Source organism: Columba livia, chromosome 1 (assembly GCF_036013475.1).
Source record: "Columba livia isolate bColLiv1 breed racing homer chromosome 1, bColLiv1.pat.W.v2, whole genome shotgun sequence".
NCBI classification, from domain to species: domain Eukaryota; kingdom Metazoa; phylum Chordata; class Aves; order Columbiformes; family Columbidae; genus Columba; species Columba livia.
The window spans coordinates 207990245-208008021 of NC_088602.1; the positions used below are offsets into that span (position 1 = coordinate 207990245).

General features: G+C 44.9%; 1 long non-coding RNA gene across 36 annotated transcripts in view; it reads right to left on the bottom strand.

The window, feature by feature from the left end:
- The window catches only part of LOC110359891 (uncharacterized), a 134573-nt gene that overhangs the window by 37101 nt on the left and 79695 nt on the right, over positions 1-17777 (bottom strand). The gene's annotated exons all lie outside the window — the stretch shown is intronic.

Consider the following 17777-nt stretch of genomic DNA (forward strand, 5'->3'; position numbering starts at 1 on the left):
TGGGAGAAGAGACCAACACCCTCCATGTTCCAACCTCCTTTCAGGCAGCTGCAGACAGGGAGAAGGTCTCCCCTCAGCCTCCTGGGCGGGCTGGGAGGACAGCACGGCACACACAGTGAGACAAAAACACCCACTTCAGTGTCATTTAGGTGTCTACATCCAAATAAATAAATCAGCCTACACCCGCTTAGCACGGGCATTTCCACAGCACTTTGCTGATAATTCCAGGGCTTCTCCCCATCGGACACGTCCCAGTTTGCGCTACCACGCGGAGGCAGTTCAAGGACTAAACAGGCTGCAAACTGAACCTCATCTTGCCAAAGATTAATAAATTATAGCACTGGCCTGGTAGGTACCTCAGCCTAACCTTTCTGACGGGTCCACAATACAGCACCGAGGTTCAGCACAGTCACAGTCACAGTATGTTTGGGATTGGAAGGGACCTCAAAAGTTCATCTAGTCCAATCCCCCCATGGAGCAGGAACGCCCAGGTGAGGTCTCACAGGAACACGTCCAGGCGGGTTTGAATGTCTGCAGAGAAGGAGACTCCACAACCCCCCTGGGCAGCCTGTTCCAGGCTCTGCCACCCTCACTGAGAAGAAGTTTCTTCTCATATTTAAGTGGAACCAGTTTGTACCCATTGCCCCTTGTCCTATCATTGTTTGCCACCGAGAAGAGCCTGGCTCCATCCTCGTGGCACTCACCCTTTATATATTTATAAACATTAATAAGGTCACCCCTCAGTCTCCTCCTCTCCAAACTAAAGAGCCCCAGCTCCCTCAGCCTTTCTTCATAAGGGAGATGCTCCACTCCCTTAATCATCTTTGTTGCCCTGCGCTGGACCCTCTCCAGCAGTTCCCTGTCCTCCTTGGAAAATACGGTTGGAGATGCTACTCACCCTTCTACATCTTCCCACTGCCAAGTCTCTTACCTGGGAAGTATGAGACTTATATTCTGCTTTCTCCTCCTATCCCCGCAGCCGCACGATGTGCTGTAATTTTAATACTACGCATTTACGAGCTGAGTGTTGACCTCTCACCCTTCCTTCTGAATCATGCCGCTGCTCACAGAGACATAAAAGATTCACAGTGAGAGAATATGCAAGAGCAGCTTGAACCTTACCCTACAGAGAAAAGGACCTTTCTGGGCATTTGGAAGTCTAGGTTTCAATTTCTTTTCTTAATCCTCTTTCTGCATTTTATCCAAGCTGTATAAGCAGACCTCCAGTTAGGACAGCTACACTTTCAGCATTTAACACCAGCACATTTTTATTTCTTCCCACTTAGCTTGCTGGCAATTCTTTTTAACTCTTCTTACTCCTTTTACAGGCATTTTCTGTATGGTTTTATGTTTCTAATTTCAGTGTTGGCAATTTTAGGCATTTTTAGATTTTGTCTCATGGGTTTGCACACAAGTCGAATGCACAAAGGCAAATCCGGAGCTGCAGGAGCTGATCGGGGTGGCTGAATCCTGACCATGGCACAAAAAGGGTGACTTGAGGAACGTGTGAGGCAGGATGGAATTGCTCTCCTGACTTACTCTGGTAGCTGCAACAGATGGATCACATAATCCAATCCAAACAGCAAGCAAGTTTCTCGGTAATAAGAGAAAAGGACACGATGACCTCTAGGTAAAAATCCTGGGAACAGCAAGCGCACATAAACATCAACCTGAGCGACTTTAATTCTTCGCCAGAGCTTGAACTGAAGATAACAGTAAAGACAAACACGCAAGATAGATTTAATTCAGGCTGTAACTCACTGCATGCACATGCCAAATTGTGGTATAAACCTCATGCCTTTTAACACTCCTCATTGTAAGGCCTATTCTTATCTTGGTGATGAATGTAGGTTTTTAGAGAGATTTTGGATCCTTTTGCAGTTTTGGTGCAGCCTTTTTTAGCGGGGAGGAAGCTGGAAGGACTTCAGGTTACTCGCTGGGGTGAAGATGTCCTAGGACTGATCCACAAACCCTGGGCTTGATGAACTGTTGCACGGCTACGGACAAGCATGTTATCATTACCTCCCTCTCCCCTCCTCCCTAAAGCAAAAGTGATTTAACACTAAGATTTATTTTCATAGAATCACAGAATCATTTCAGCTGGAAGAGACTCTCAGGATCATTGAATCCAACCATAACCCAACTGCGGTACTAACCCATGTCCCTAAGAACCTCATCTAAATGCCTTTTAAACCCCTCCAGGGATGGTGACTCCACCACTGCCCTGGGCAGCCTGTTCCAATGCCCAACAACCCTTTCCATGAATGATTTTTTCCTAATATCCAATCTAAACCTCCCCTGGCAAGGGGGGAGTAAAAGTAAAATGGATTCAGTTCCTCCAAGGGGAGGCAATACCAGAATGAACACTCTTTTCTCAGTATCCAGGTACAGGCCTCTTAGGTCTAGCATCTACTGTATATAATGCACTAAAAAATTCCCTGTTTCTTCTTCTGATAAACAAATCCGTGAAGAGCTCAGTTCCCCAGTACTCAGAAAACCTGACAGGGTAGCAGGGGCCATAAATATTCATTTTCTGCCCAAAACGAAATAATGAGTATTGCAAGGAAGGTGGATTTTTGGGGGGGATTTCCTTCAAGCGCTCTTGGTTTGTACCACTAGATGGCACATTTGAAACTCCTGGCATCTCAGTGAAATCACAACCACGTCTTTGCTCTGCATTGCACCTTGTTTATCCTGCTTGGGGTGGAAAAGTACAGGTAAAATGCTATCTCGAGAGCCAAAGAACCGAGATATGGGGACAACAGCATGTAAAAATGTGACCACACAGGAAGGGAACGCAAGTCAGGGAGATGTAAGCTCCAGCACTTCTAATTGAACATGATGTGGCCTTACTAAATCACTTAATGTCTTGGGAGAGTGGATGTGTGTGCTGGAGAGGGCGCTGAGACAAGAGGAAAATGGGAAAGGAGGGTAAGAGTTGAACTTTCGGAGGTGCAACATGAGCTGAGCAATGCTCCGCTCTCTGAGCATCCCCAGAGCTCAACAGATACAAAAACCCTTCACAGCCTCTCCAAGGAATCACTGGTATGAACTGACGGGAGGGAGGGGGTTCAGGGTACAAGCAACAACAGGCAACGATTTAACCAACCCCCAGCATCGTCTTGCCCTCTGTTTTCCAGAAGGGTCAAGCACTTTGCATCCCACTGACCCAAGCCCTCCACGGCACATCAGCAAACACGCAGCAGCCCACGACCCACTGAGCTGTAGAACCATTTCAGTTGGAAGGGACTCTCAGGATCACTGAGTCCAACCATAACCTAACTCGGGCACTAAACCATGTCCCTAAGAACCTCGTCTAAATGCCTTTTAAATCCCTTCAGGGATGGTGATTCCACCACTGCCCTGGGCAGCCTGTTCCAATGCCTGACAGCCCTTTCTGGGAAGAAATTTTTCCTAATATCCAATCTGAACTTCCCCTGGTGCAACTTAAGGCTGTTTCCTCTTGTCCCATCACTTGCTACTTGGGAGAAGAGACCAACACCCTCCATGCTCCAAGCTCCTTTCAGGCAGTTCAGAGATCAGAAGGTCTCCCCTCAGCTCCTGTTCTCCAGCTGAACCCCCCAGGTCCCTCAGCTGCTCCCATCACACTTGTGCTCCAGCCCCTCACCAGCTCCGTTCCCTTCTCTCAACTCTCTCTAGGACCTCAATGTCCTTCTTATGATGAGCGGCCCAAAACCAAACACAGGATTCAAGATGCGGCCTCACCAGTGCCAAGTACAGTGACACAATCACCTCTCTAGTCCCATTAGGGCACAGAATCACAGAATCATTTCAGTTGGAAGAGACCCTCAGGATCATCAAGTCCGACCATAACCTAACTCTAGCACTAAACCCTGTCCCTAAGAACCTTGTCTAAGTGCCTTTTAAACCCCTCCAGGGATGGTGACTCCACCATCTTCATGGGCAAGTCACCTCTTGCGCTGGACACATTTCGGAGCGTACCTGGCTGTGCCCTGGTGTACTGGCCCTGGCAGGGGTGCCAGCGTTTGGCAGCACCGCTTCCTTGAGGCTTCTTGCTTGTTCTTGCTGCCAGTTCCTTAATATAACTCAACCTACTTTATGAAAGTGCATTAGCACAAGCATGTTATCTGCCCCAACTAACATTCCCTCGAAAAAGAACAAGTCGGTTCAGCACCAATGTAACGATCGCGGGCGCTCAGGGATGGTACTTGTCATGGCATCGCACCCCGCATTCCCCGTGTGTGCAATTTCAATAGACCAGGATTAACAATTTACTATGAGTGCTTCAACACCTGACTCAGTCCTTGGAGCTGGCGTTCACGTTAATGGAAAAACAACTGTCAATTTAAACTGGAGGAGGAAAGAAGTTTTGTTGATAGACCCCAAGGGCAATGGCAAAGAATGCTTCTTGTCCGGATGAAAGAAGAAACATCTTCCCCCTTCCAAGAAAGAACAGCTCAGCCTCAGCACTGCAGGAAAAAAATACATGTATATAATGTTTTCCTCCCCTTCCATAGGATTTGGATCTGTAAGATAACCTGAACTAGCTGGCAGGGACACTGAACTGTCCTCACCATCGAGAGCTTCACTGAAGGACCAAAACGCACTCCTGAGGCAGCGCAGGAAAGCTTGAGTAGCATCATCCATCCCAGATTGCTCTTTGGAAATTTTGTTCTTTCCTGATCCATCAGTCTGGCACTATTTGTGTATTTACATATTCGTGTTTACGTAGTATCAACCTGCTGGGCAAATATTCCTCCAAATGCAGGAGAGCACACTTCTGTGTCGACGTTTACAGACTCTGCCAACAAAGAGTCTGTAGACATCAACCCATCGCAATAGTATCCTGCAGAAATATTGCAGCGAGGCCTCTATTTTCCATGTACAAACAACTCAAGAGAAACTAACTTCAAACACAATGATGCAATAACCTCACTTGAATCTTTTCAGTCCCCAGTGGGCTCCTGCTCATAATAGGACATGCCAATGTGGAGACCCCAGAAGTTTGGGGGAACTATGGCAATTACTGAAGTTTGAGTTGAGTTTTTGGAGCTACTGAAAGGAACAGCTGCAGAGGAAAAAAAGGCAGGTATCTATATATCAAAATCCTCGGAATTCTCTTCCAGATCCTTCTCCTAAGCCAAGGAGACCCCCAATACACTGTGTCCCAAATAGAAGCAAAGAGGAGACGTGACAAGGGGGATTACTCTCACTTCTATTTAAATACCTGCAGTGTATATATTTGTATCCGAGTTAGTCACAGGGAACCTCTTCACAGTCAGTGCAAAAAAGCTGTCACTTCCATGACATGATTCATTTGACTTGCTCCAGACAGTTACTTGGGATGTTTTCCCTCACAGAAGGGAAGCTGGGAACTTCACAGCCCTGTCAGATGAGCAACAGTGGGTTCAATTCTTAAAGGCTGCTTTAAGCTACTGGAAGAAGCAACACAAAAAATGATTGTTCTTCATAATGACCTATGGTGTGGACTTTATCTACTTAATTAAGTGGAGAAACACAAGAGTGTTGCCTCTTACAGTTTTTATTCAAGAATTCTCTTGCTCAAATTTGCAGACTGAATTTTGCAGCGCTGGCCTATTACACGAGAGGTGAGCAAAGAACTTGAGCCCATGTGCAAAGCAATTGATCAGATTGCACCCTTCAAATAAATAAATTGAAAGCAAACACAGTAAGCTGAAGAGCAGAAAGTGGGTTTAATCATGCAATATCCTTCAACGTTATTCAAAGGATGTTTATGAGGAAGGAAGAATAATCTTATGGTTAAGGGCACGACGTCCAAAGTGCACTACTAGCTCTGGACTGTACTTCCCACTTACATTAACCAGTAAGTCTCCACCTCAGTGCCACACACACCATGTTTACCACCTCAGATTTAGATTTCTGGAGAGAACAGAGTCATGGAAGGAGATCTTCTTGGAAGGATGTCAAAACAGGCGCTGCTGAAGTGATTTCTAGAGCACAACATCAAGGGCTAAGCTCTCCTTGTATGTAAGGGCTGATTGCAAAGAGGATGGATCTCAAGGACAATTAGGAGGATGCAGCTATTAATGAGCAGAGCTGACACTCGTGGCGTTGCCCTGGCCTCTGCAGCGCCGCTTCATTTTCTCTGTCTTATCTGGAAACTCCCCAGCCACTCAACCTCATTCTTGGCCTAAGAAGAGTTAGCAGCGAGTGTTTCCTTAACCTCACCGCCCTCGCCGATCTCCTCCTCAGCAGACAACCGCGTGTACATCAACAGCTTTCTGAAGAAACCGGAGACACCGAAAGGATCGCTTCTGCGGAAATAGCGCGAGCGGGCGTTGGTACGAGCCTGGCTGCGATCCCTCCGAGCTGCACCTCTGCCCGCAACAAGAGGAAACCCTGGAATCCAGCGCTAAGAATAACCTCAGAGGCACCACAATGACTTGTAACGCAGCAGAGGGGTTTGAATTTTGGAGCTCTACGCTGCTTATGCAGCGTCAGATCTCAAAAATGTAAGAGTAAGTCGTAAGGCTTGTCGTACTCTTTTAATTATTTATCTCCCATCTAAATAAACAGACCCACTCCACTCTCACCAATAATTGTAACTAAATTACTATATTATAGGAGATGAGCGGCTGCTTCTGCAAAACCAGCGGGATGCGATTGGCTGCCAGGAAAAGCCAACATCCTCGGTCAAAGAGCATCTCGCAATTAATAGACTTCATTTAGCTGCCACCAGTGATGTCACCAAGAGCAAAGTACAACAACAGAACTGACAGCCGGGCGGGACGGAGCTTTTCTCGAGTGTTGTTGGAGCGACAATCAAACAAACCCCTCATTGTGTGTCTGCCTGTGGAAGGGGATGGCACACAAACAGCTACCTACGTGTTTCTCACCACATACTGGGAGACGCTTGGGCAAATTTATCACTGGGAGAGAAGAACAAATCCAAGAGACTGCAAGCTGAATCATGTAGATTTGGGTAAAGAGAATCCCATTAAAGAAGCGAAATTAACGTTAAGTGTATCAGATGAAAGATTTCATTTCTAAAGCCAGCGCCCAAATAAAAATTCAAGCTACTTCGAAGGTACTCAAGGTCATCCAGACAATTACTTTAAAATGGCAGAGAAAGACGGTCTGACGATCCATGCATGGAAACAGGAGCCAGAAGCTCTGAATCACTCATAACACCACTTAGCAGTTCTATCATCTGCAGATCTCAAAGCTGCTCTGCAGAATGGATATGAATCGCTGGCACTCAACCGCGGCTCCTCGGCACTTGGTTGGCACCACGCGGCTGCACCAGGAGGCCTGGAGAGCACCAGGGTGCTTTCCAAATTACAGCTTTTGTCCCCATTTATCCACCTACCGACCTGTAATTCTCATTTAGCATTTCCCATGGCTGGCAGCGGCAGCTGGATCCCACCTTCCTCCACACAAACGTCGGAGAGAAGTGAAACCTTGGTTCCATTCTGTGACATCTCAGCAAATGTCCTTTTTACAAAGGTGCTTGGAGGAGCTGGGTTTTACGCTGATGCCCAACAGCCTGATGGACTTGGTGGACTTTCAGCACCCGTTGTATGCAATAGTGATCTTTTATGCTACTCTTGTCTTTAAAAGTAACACAGGGCTCAGCTGAACCCATCCCTCGTATGTCCCTGTGCTGTTTTTTTCCCCACTCTGATTTACAGACTGAAGCCCTTAGATTTGCTTTGCATGAAAAGGAGAAAATCCACAGGGAAAATAAGTGGTGTGCTGAAATAACAGAACAACTCTCAAAGATGACAGCAGGTTCTGAGTCGCTTCCCACTGCAGCCAGTCTGAACGCTTGTTTTGAGGTCACAGATGATTCCTATGAACTGTGTGTGCCCCAAAACCCTCTGCATAATGGCAACAGCTGTTTGACAGGAAAGAAGGGGAGTCTGAAGGGATAATCACCTTTTAATTGTGCATCTCAAGGGACAGTACTGGGAACAGTACTATTCAACATATTCATCAATGACTTGGACAAGGGAATACAGTGCGCTGTCAGGAAATTTGCTGATGACACCAAGCTGGGAGGAGTGGTGACACTGGAAGCTGTGCTGCCATCAGAGACCTGGACAGGCTGGAGAGCTGGGGGGGGGAGAAATTTAATGAAATATAACAAGGGAAAGTGTAGAGTCTTGAATCTGGGCAGGAACAACCCCAGGTTCCAGTGTAAGTTGGGGAATGACCTATTAGAGAGCAGTGTAGGGGAAAGGGACCTGGGGGTCCTGGGGACAGCAGGATGACCATGAGCCAGCACTGGGCCCTTGTGGCCAGGAAGCCAATGGTACCTGGGGTGGGTTAGAAGGGGGTGGTCAGTAGGTCAGAGAGGTTCTCCTGCCCCTCTGCTCTGCCCTGGTGAGACCACACCTGGAATATTGTGTCCAGTTGTGGCCCCTCAGTTCCAGCAGGACAGGGAACTGCTGGAGAGAGTCCAGCGCAGGGCAACAAAGATGCTGAAGGGAGTGGAGCATCTCCCGTGTGAGGAAAGGCTGAGGGAGCTGGGGCTCTTTAGTTTGGAGGAGACTAAGGGGTGACCTCATTAATGTTTACAGATATGTAATGGTGAGTGTCAGGGTGCTGGAGTCAGGCTCTTCTCAGTGACAACCAATGACAGGACAAGGGGCAGTGGGTTCAAACTGGAACACAGGAGGTTCCATTTAAATATGAGAAGAAACTTGTTCCTGGTGAGGGTGGCAGAGCCTGGCCCAGGCTGCCCAGGGGGGTTGTGGAGTCTCCTTCTGTGCAGACATTCCAACCCGCCTGGACACCTTCCTGTGTAACCTCATCTGGGTGTTCCTGCTCCATGGGGGGATTGCACTGGGTGAGCTTTCCAGGTCCCTTCCAATCCCGGACATTCTGTGACCTTCACGTTAACAACACTGTACTGCCATTATCATCACTATTTCTGCGGCTGTTACAGCTGCATGGTTAGAAATATAAGCAGCTCTAACTATGGGGCAGGTACCTGTTTCTACATGGCTCCCTTTCCCCATACCAATTCTTGCTGTACCTGTGCACCAAATAACAAGGGTATCAGCTGTTGCGATCAACTCTTCATGGAAGATCAAAAGTACTGCACACGCTGGAACCTGAAGCAAACGTCAAGCCCACTGTCCTGCAGATGAAACTCCATGATAGGATACATCTCCCTGAACTGGAGATTGGGCAAGGAGGAGGGGGGAAAATAAATAAATAAATACATAAATAAATAAAACTGTGAAAAAATCTGGTTTCAGAACCCTGTGTATTTCTGCCAGCTGAGAAAATCTCACACACTGAAGTTTAGGTTTCTTCTGCACTTCTCACACCTCGATCAATTTTGCTGCGTATTAGAGGTCTAACCTAAACCAACACTAGAGAATATGTTTTAATGAAGCCTTAATTTGCAGCCCATTTTTACTATCTACCATGACAATCGATATGAGATTTAAACCTTACATTCTCTCAGCTGCACCTTCCATTTGACCCCACAACTAAATCATAATCCAGAGCTTTAGTTTCTAGTTTAGTTTCTTCCCACTCTAGCGATGGGACAACAGAACAAGAAGCAAAACTCCTCTGCAGGCTGAGGATGAATAGGGAATGACAAAGGTTTTATTATAATTGGAAAATGACTGGGATTTCACAGTAAGATATGGATTAAATCCGTTAGAATACATGAGAAGCTATCTTACAAAGTTTTATATCAAAATGAGCACCCTGCTCCCAAAAGCAGATTTGTAGCTCACCTTGTGATAGTTTCTCTAACATACAAGTTGCCCTGTAAATAGAAGTGTTTGACATACTTCTCCCAGTAAGGCAAACACCGTATGACGAAGCCACGACAACTTCAAAGCAAGAGGCTGCTCAGAGCAAAGCTGAAAAACATTTATTGTCACCCAGACAAATTTTTTTATGAACTTGCTCAAGCAGAATGATTGTTAATATCGACTTCTCCGGGCATGTCTTCAAAGAGAAGCGAAGCTGCTTCCCCTCGGCATTGAGATGCAGGGAAAACCATTTCCCGGTCCAGCCCAACTGGTGCCAAGCGGTGACGAGAACCGCGACTCGGATTTTAAGCAGCACAGCTTCCTGCTTTTCAAGGGGCTTATCTGAATTCCTCTTCTTCCCAATCTGCTGGGTATTTCTAAGATTGGTCATGTATTTATTTCGTCCAATGAGTCTCAGCTTTCTCCTGTCCTACTTAGTTCACAGGAAAGAAATCCAGTCTTCCACTTCTTTTTCGAGTCCATCATTTGTGCCACATTATTTCCATTTCAAATATAGAATCATAGAGTCATTTTGGTTGGAAGAGACCCTGAGGATCATTGAGTCAAACCATAACCTAATTCCAGCACTAAACCATGTCCCTAAGAACCTCGTCTAAACACCTTTAAACCCCTCCAGGGATGGTGACTCCCCCACTGCCCCGAGCAGCCTGTTCCAATGCCTGACAACCCTTTCCAGAAAGAAATTCTTCCTAATATCCTCATATTTAAATTAACAGTCCTCAGTCTTCAGTGGGAATACTCCAATTTTTTTGGTCAGTCCACTATGTCTGAACATGGAGTCAGGAAAGCAATTTATTAAAAAAAGCATATAAAATTTGTATAATTATTCTATTGTTCTTCTTTCAGGTCAGAGAGAAATTTCAGAAATAACTTACTAAAAATTAGAGGCCTCAATGGACATAATTTCATGTGGATTGCTGACATGTCTAAAAGGCTTTGCTAGATAAGGACCTACCGAGAGATCTCTAATGCTTCCAAGCAATTTCAGTGCAGTCCAGCTGAGTCCAGCATAAAATAAAGCCTAAGCAACCAGAAAACAGGAAGGTTATGAAGGGAACAGAGAAATACAGATGTGACCAGATGAGCTACAGTGTGTCTGGGAGAGGGCAGTGACACAAAGGGACACCAGCCCACAGCACAACAGGCAACCTTGGATACACAGAGCGTTCTGCATCACCAGCGTCTTAAAAGGTTAAAAAAAAAATGGAAAAAAGGCTATTAAATAAGTGGAAATACGAAATATTTCCAACAAGGTTCATTAATGACACCCACTGATATTGAAAACAAATAGGGAGAACGCACGCCAAGCTTAAAATAGTCATTGAAATCACAGCAATCTCACATCAGGCTTCCCGAACTTCAGTGAGTTGATGGGGTCACAATGCTGAAATAACTCACAAATCAGTTTAAGGCATATTTACTAAGTGATGACAATCAATACGGGGATGTTCAGCTAAAAGAAGTTCATTACTGGGGTATCTGATCTTCTCTTTGTCCTCTTGGCCTTCATTACCCCAAACCATAAACCTGCTTTTGGAAAGTATTTATGACTTTCAATGACAAATGTGACTGACCAATTTTCATAGTGTTGACTAGTGGACTTTATTCTGCCAGGTACTTTTTCACTACAATGACAGAATTTTAAAAGGAGTTGTGATTATTTAATTTCCAGCAACATTACCAGGTAAACGCCAGAGACAGCTCATCCTACTCTGAGTAGGAGGTTGGACTGGAGACCTCTTGAGGTCCCTTCCAACCGAAGTTATTCTCTGATCCCATGTATCATGTTATAAAATCCATGCAGGCTTGTTCATGTTGTTTTGTGTCTCATGACAAGAAGAAAAATACTCTTCTGCTGCCAAAAGTTACAGAATTGGGTGGCAGCAAGAAAGGACCCAGCAACTTCCATTTCTACTGGTAATGCTTCAAACTTGTCTATACTTCTCTGAAATTATTTTCATTTTAGGATTTGGAAATTCCCTACGCCCTACTTGTTCCATTTCATAATACTATTTATGCTCACATGTATATAAGCAAATTCACTCTGGCACACTCAGTGCCAGAGTATAAATAACCTTATTTATTTCCCCGTGAATTCTTCTTTGAAAAGAGTACAAATACGGAGCAACTAGACAAGCATTACTAAAGAAAGGTCACCCAAAAAAGCAGCACGTTCTTTATTTACTATCCACATTAAGTGTTTAAATATGAGGGAAAAATTGACTATTACTTCCTCCCAGCCACACTGCTCTTAGTAAGTCATTATATTCCCCAGAGTTGTAGCGCAGACTTTGGGTCAGTCCTAATTCTGTTTCCACCCAACTTCAATTTAGCCTCTAGTTCAACTTCCTCCAGCCCACACACATGTACACTGTACAAGTTATCTTAAACTCCTCAGTTAAACTAAGTTAAACTCAGTTGCAGCTGAGCCCAGGGCCATTCCCAGTATGGCCACTTGATCCAGAACCCTTCACCAGTCCTCTGACTGGTGGCAGCTTTTCACAGAATAACAGTGTCAGGGATTGGAAGGGCCCTGGAAAGCTCATCCAGTGCAATCCCCCCATGGAGCAGGAACACCCAGATGAGGTTACACAGGAAGGTGTCCAGGCGGGTTGGAATGTCTGCACAGAAGGAGACTCCACAACCTCCCCCGGCAGCCTGGGCCAGGCTCTGCCACCCTCACCAGGAACAAGTTTCTTCTCACATTTAAGTGGAACCTCTTGTGCTCCAGTTTGAACCCATTGCCCCTTGTCCTGTCATTGGTTGTCACTGAGAAGAGCCTGGCTCCATCCTCCTGACACTCACCCTTTACATATCTGTAAACATGAATGAGGTCACCCCTCAGTCTCCTCCAGCTCCAGAGCCCCAGCTCCCTCAGCCTTTCCTCACACGGGAGATGCTCCAACCCCTTCAGCATCTTTGCTGCCCTGCGCTGGACTCTCTGCAGCAGTTCCCTGTCCTGCTGGAACTGAGGGGCCACAACTGGACACAATATTCCAGGTGTGGTCTCCCCAGGGCAGAGCAGAGGGGCAGGAGAACCTCTCTGACCTACTGACCACCCCCTTCTAACCCACCCCAGGTACCATTGGCTTCCTGGCCACAAGGGGCCAGTGCTGGCTCATGGTCACCCTGCTGTCCCCAGGTCCCTTTCCCCTACACTGCTCTCTAATAGGTCATTCCCCAACTTATACTGGAACCTGGGGTTGTTCCTGCCCAGATTCAAGACTCTACACTTGCCCTTGTTATACTTAATTACATTTTCCCCCTCCCAACTCTCCAGCCTGTCCAGGTCTCTGATGGCAGCACAGCTTCCAGTGTCAGCCACCTCTCCCAGGTTGGTGTCATCAGCAAACTTGCTGACAGACACTCTATTCCCTCATCCAAATCATTGATGAATATATTGAATAATACGAGCCTCAGTACTTCATGGCAAATCAAACTTAAGGTTACAGAAGGTCTCCCCAAGGTTTCAACTCAAGAATGAAGATTCAGGGCTTAGAAGGGATGCAAATGGAAGAGAAGAACAATTAGCATTACACAGGAATTCTGGGGACAAATGTATTGTACTCTGCAAGGAATTTCACTCTGGAAGGAGTGACCGTAAAATGCCTTTTGTATCATCTAGATTATTCTGCAGCTGTGACAGAGGATTTGAGAAGTATTCTGCATGAGAAACTTCCAGCTGGGTTCAGATAGGATCATCAGATATAAAATCAGGCAGCAGATTCAAATTCATCCAAACCACCATCAAAAATACATAGGTAACTAAAAGATTATACACATTTCCTGTACTAAAAACCCACTGAATGCTTTTTTCGTCGTAAAAAAGGATTAGCAGCGCATAAATAATTTATATAAGGAGATTTTAACGATTTTATTTTGATGTGCTATTTAGCATTTGCTGAGGATCTGATTATAAAACTTTTACTTAGTTTTCCATGAGTCACCCTCTGAATAACATGTTTTGATTTACCTAACAGCAAGAACTCTTGGTAGGAGGCTGTTTGACTAAATGGAGTCATCAGGCCTATCATCACATTGCTGCTGGATGCAGGAAATTTTCCTCAGTGAACATTAACCAATTGTTCAATCTCACCTAGAAGTAACACAACGATTTTGTTTTGAGAGACAAGACTTGATTATAATTACAGCCAAAAATCTATCTGGTAACGTTGGGATCACAAGTGATCCTGAATCCGCGGGTTAATGTGATCTCAAAAGAAAAACCAGTTAAACTTCTGGACCATGAAGCAGGAGTAAGGAACTCTAATACAATACAACACAGTCAACTCTCAAATATGTCTGATAACAGGAAGCTGGGGTAACCTGGTTAATGAAAAACTATCAATAACAATGCCGTTCTTTGCAAAGGCAGCTCCTGGCATCTCTGCGTCGTTTTATTAGCTTGGCCATGGCCCTGCAGAAAGGCGCAGGTCCAGCCTGGGTCCCAAAGGAATGTGGTCACGTTCCTCTAAGACTTCAGCCTCGAGGGTTTGCGCAGTTTGTGTCTCTGTACAGCGTTTTACAAAGTTGTTCAGTCCAGAGTCAGTGTCACCGTTCCGGTATTTGGCCACGGGAAAGTCACCACCCGAATATTCTGCTCGTGGACATCACAGACCTGACCGCACACCAGACCAGGTCAGCTCGGCCAGCCGCAAACTCCTCTTGCTGTCCTGGGTTATTCTTGCCATATCGGCTTTGGATCTTCATGGGAACAGTGTTTGAGGCTGAGATCATCTCAGGAAGAAATAATTCTTCTAGTAAGCAAGAAACTGGTCATTCAAAGAGGTGGGGAGAGAAAGGAGAAACCAAAAGAAAGCAGATGCCGACATAGAAGAAAGAAGCCACTTCCATCCTTGCACTCCAAGGACTGCAGGTCCCAGCACACGGTGCTACTACGCGGGTACAAAGTACAGAACCACACGTAAGCCAGACAAACAGCAGCAGCCCTAAAACAATCAAAGCGGTCAAGGCCCATTCTGCTGAAGACACAATACAGGTAAAAGTTTCCACCAATTTCATTGTTTTTCCATGACTAGTTCTGTTCCAAAAATCTGTAACTTGCATAACATGCGACTGCTCGGAGGAGCAAACCCAAGCTGTTGATAAAGGTGGAATATACAATATAGCGATAGTCTGAATTCGGGTGGAAAGTCAGTAAACAAAAATAAAATGCAGATGGCACGCAGCTAAAGCAAACTGTATGGTTCACTGCATGGCCAGCAGGCCAAGAAGGAAGGGAAATTCCTTCTCGGGGTTTACGTGAACAATGAGTTTCCCTGAAAACTCCAGGAGGCCGTTCCCAGCTCCTCAGCTGGCACCGCTAATAGGAAAAGCAAATGCTGGAAAGGTTGTTTCAGTTCATTACTGACCTCAGGAAACCAAAAAATCTCAGTACCGGTGAACTCCAATAGATCAATGTGACCTCTTGCTTCAGAGGGGTATTGTTGGACATGCACAGCACGCAGTGCTGCTTTTTAAAAGAAAATACAGCGCTCCGACCGATGTTCCAGCGGTCACATGGGTCTGATCAACCCGAGTTCAACGTGTCGCTCCTCAGTCCCACGCTTGGGATACACCAGCCAAGCTCTCCTCGATTTTAATACAAAGGATGAAGAAGATGCAATGTGTAACCACGCAACTGTAGGTGAACTCTTGGGAGCAGCAATCCTGATATTATACATATAAACCAGCAAGTTCTGTAGCCACCCTTACCAGGATTGTGAATAAAATCCACATTTTGGGATGTGCCTGTCGCCCCATTTGACAACTGGGCATGGAAATACGTGTGAATACGCCCCTAAAATACTTCATTAAAATATGCTCAAAAATCCAGCAAGAAGCTCTTTAAAAATCATCTCTAAGCAGTGACACAGAGCACCATAACATCTAATGGCTATTTAAAACCACCCAAAACCTGGCTCGTCTGCCGCATTGTTTCTATTGCATTAAAATGTCAGTAATGGCTAAAATGTGAAAAATAGGAAAGTGTCACCAATTCAAACCAAACCGCAAACCACTCTGTAAGATCATGGAATTCTACAAGCTAACAGACAAATGAACAAACACGCACACCAATAAAACTGCACAAGAAGAAACATGCCAGCTTCTGTTTATTTTCATTTGCTGCGTTGTGCAGTTTAGGGAAAAGGAGCCATAGCAGTTTTGTTAGAGCTGGAGGTAAATGTTGCAAGTTTTCATTAAGGAATTCAGAATAATTTTCTATTTCAAAGTGGCTTTGATTCAAAGCAGGGATGTGAATGGAAAAGTTTACGAAAGCGTCTCAGAACCTGCAAATAGGGAAGACGAACAAACATGAAGTCATCTATGGATAATGCTCTCCAAATACAAATTCCTGCGCCCTGGCTTTTGGTAACACTTTGATGTGTGCTGTGGTTACAGAGAGAGTTGAAAGAAAGGACAAAAGAGAGGTAGGTTCTTTAGTTGCATGTACGTGCAACTCATGATTGCGAAATTTTAGTTCAGGTTTAAAAGCTGGTCTAGAATATTGGCATAATTTTCTACAAAAGGTTCCCTCTCATGTTTTCATAGGGGTCTAGAATCACTAAAGAATTTCTGACCTTGTGAACAATCCTAAATAATAACCTCGTTTTCCTGACACTAGATACATAATTCATGTAGCAGGCACGACTTAGCAAGCCAGGGAGAAAGACTGGAGACATGTCCACTTTTTCAGCATAAATGAGGCCAATCCTTCCTCCCTTAATCACTTGGAAATTGATGGTGAAAATACAAGTATTTGAAAAATAATGCATTGACTCACCACTTAAAAAAACCACTGGAATAGAGTGAGAAGAGACAATATGACCTTGTTTACCTACAGGACACTGCATCTCAGTCAGCTTCTGGTATCTAGTAAATATATGTTAGCGCATTTACAATTTGTGAGAAAAGAGGCTGAAACCCAGCAAAAACTCAGCTATTTCAAGGTTAAGTCCAGAGAAATACTCACTAAAACAAGAAAACACTGCACATTTTAATTAAACAAATCTTATTTAGATTATGTTAATGACTATCCTGCATGTAAACTCTTCCTGTTCTTCAACCAACTTGGTTTTAAGCTCTAATGGGCTTGGAACTCAACATAAGCAACTCGAGTATTGGCATACGGTTCATATAGGAATATAGTTCAGCTATTAATTGTAACTAATCACGTACTGTTTATCAAATCTTTATGGTCACTTGGAAGAGTTCCTACCTGGAGCAATTCTCAGCTCTTTCAGAATAATATGTTAAATTGAACAGTGGTAATGAACGAACTAAATTTCATCCACACAGTGTGAAGTAGAGTGCAGAGAAGTAAATATTAATCCTGATTTTGCAGATGGGAAGGTGCAGCACAGAAGATTGCAACGACACGCCCAAGATCACAGGCACAGATCCGTGATTTCAACTTCAAGGTTCTGATGTAGATTTGCCCTGCTCAATACAGTTCACGCTGCTCCTGAAAGTACTGGGGACTGACAACTGTATATTCTTTGTGAAGTGCTCAGTGAAAGCTGCATTTTCAGAGGCAAACTGACCTATATTTCAATGATAAAAATGTAATGCAAGCTTTAGAAGGCATACTTACAGATATTATTAAGTATCTAGTAATATTTTTTAAAACTAGGATGTGTAACCAGAGGGTTTCTCTTTTGTGATGTCTCTTTAAAACTCGTCACCTTGCCCTTTCCCATAAAGTCATCGCTTCAGCCTGTTTGTAGGTGCGAGGAGACCCAAGACTCGCTGGGATTAACGCTCTGCGAATATTACACGTGAGGAATACAAAAATACACCCAACAAGAGATTTCTGGAGGAGTTCCAGAAGTGGTTATCTAAGGTAATATTAGCAAAATCGAAAGGATTTCCGTCTGTCCTTCCTTCCTTCCCCCCCCCGCCTTGCAAAGGCGTTAAGGAGCATAAAGTCACTTTGGGATATTTAAGAGCTGCTGCTCCAGCCACCGGCCAAGCAAAGCTTTGCTTTTTGCCATTAACACCCCACTTGTCTCA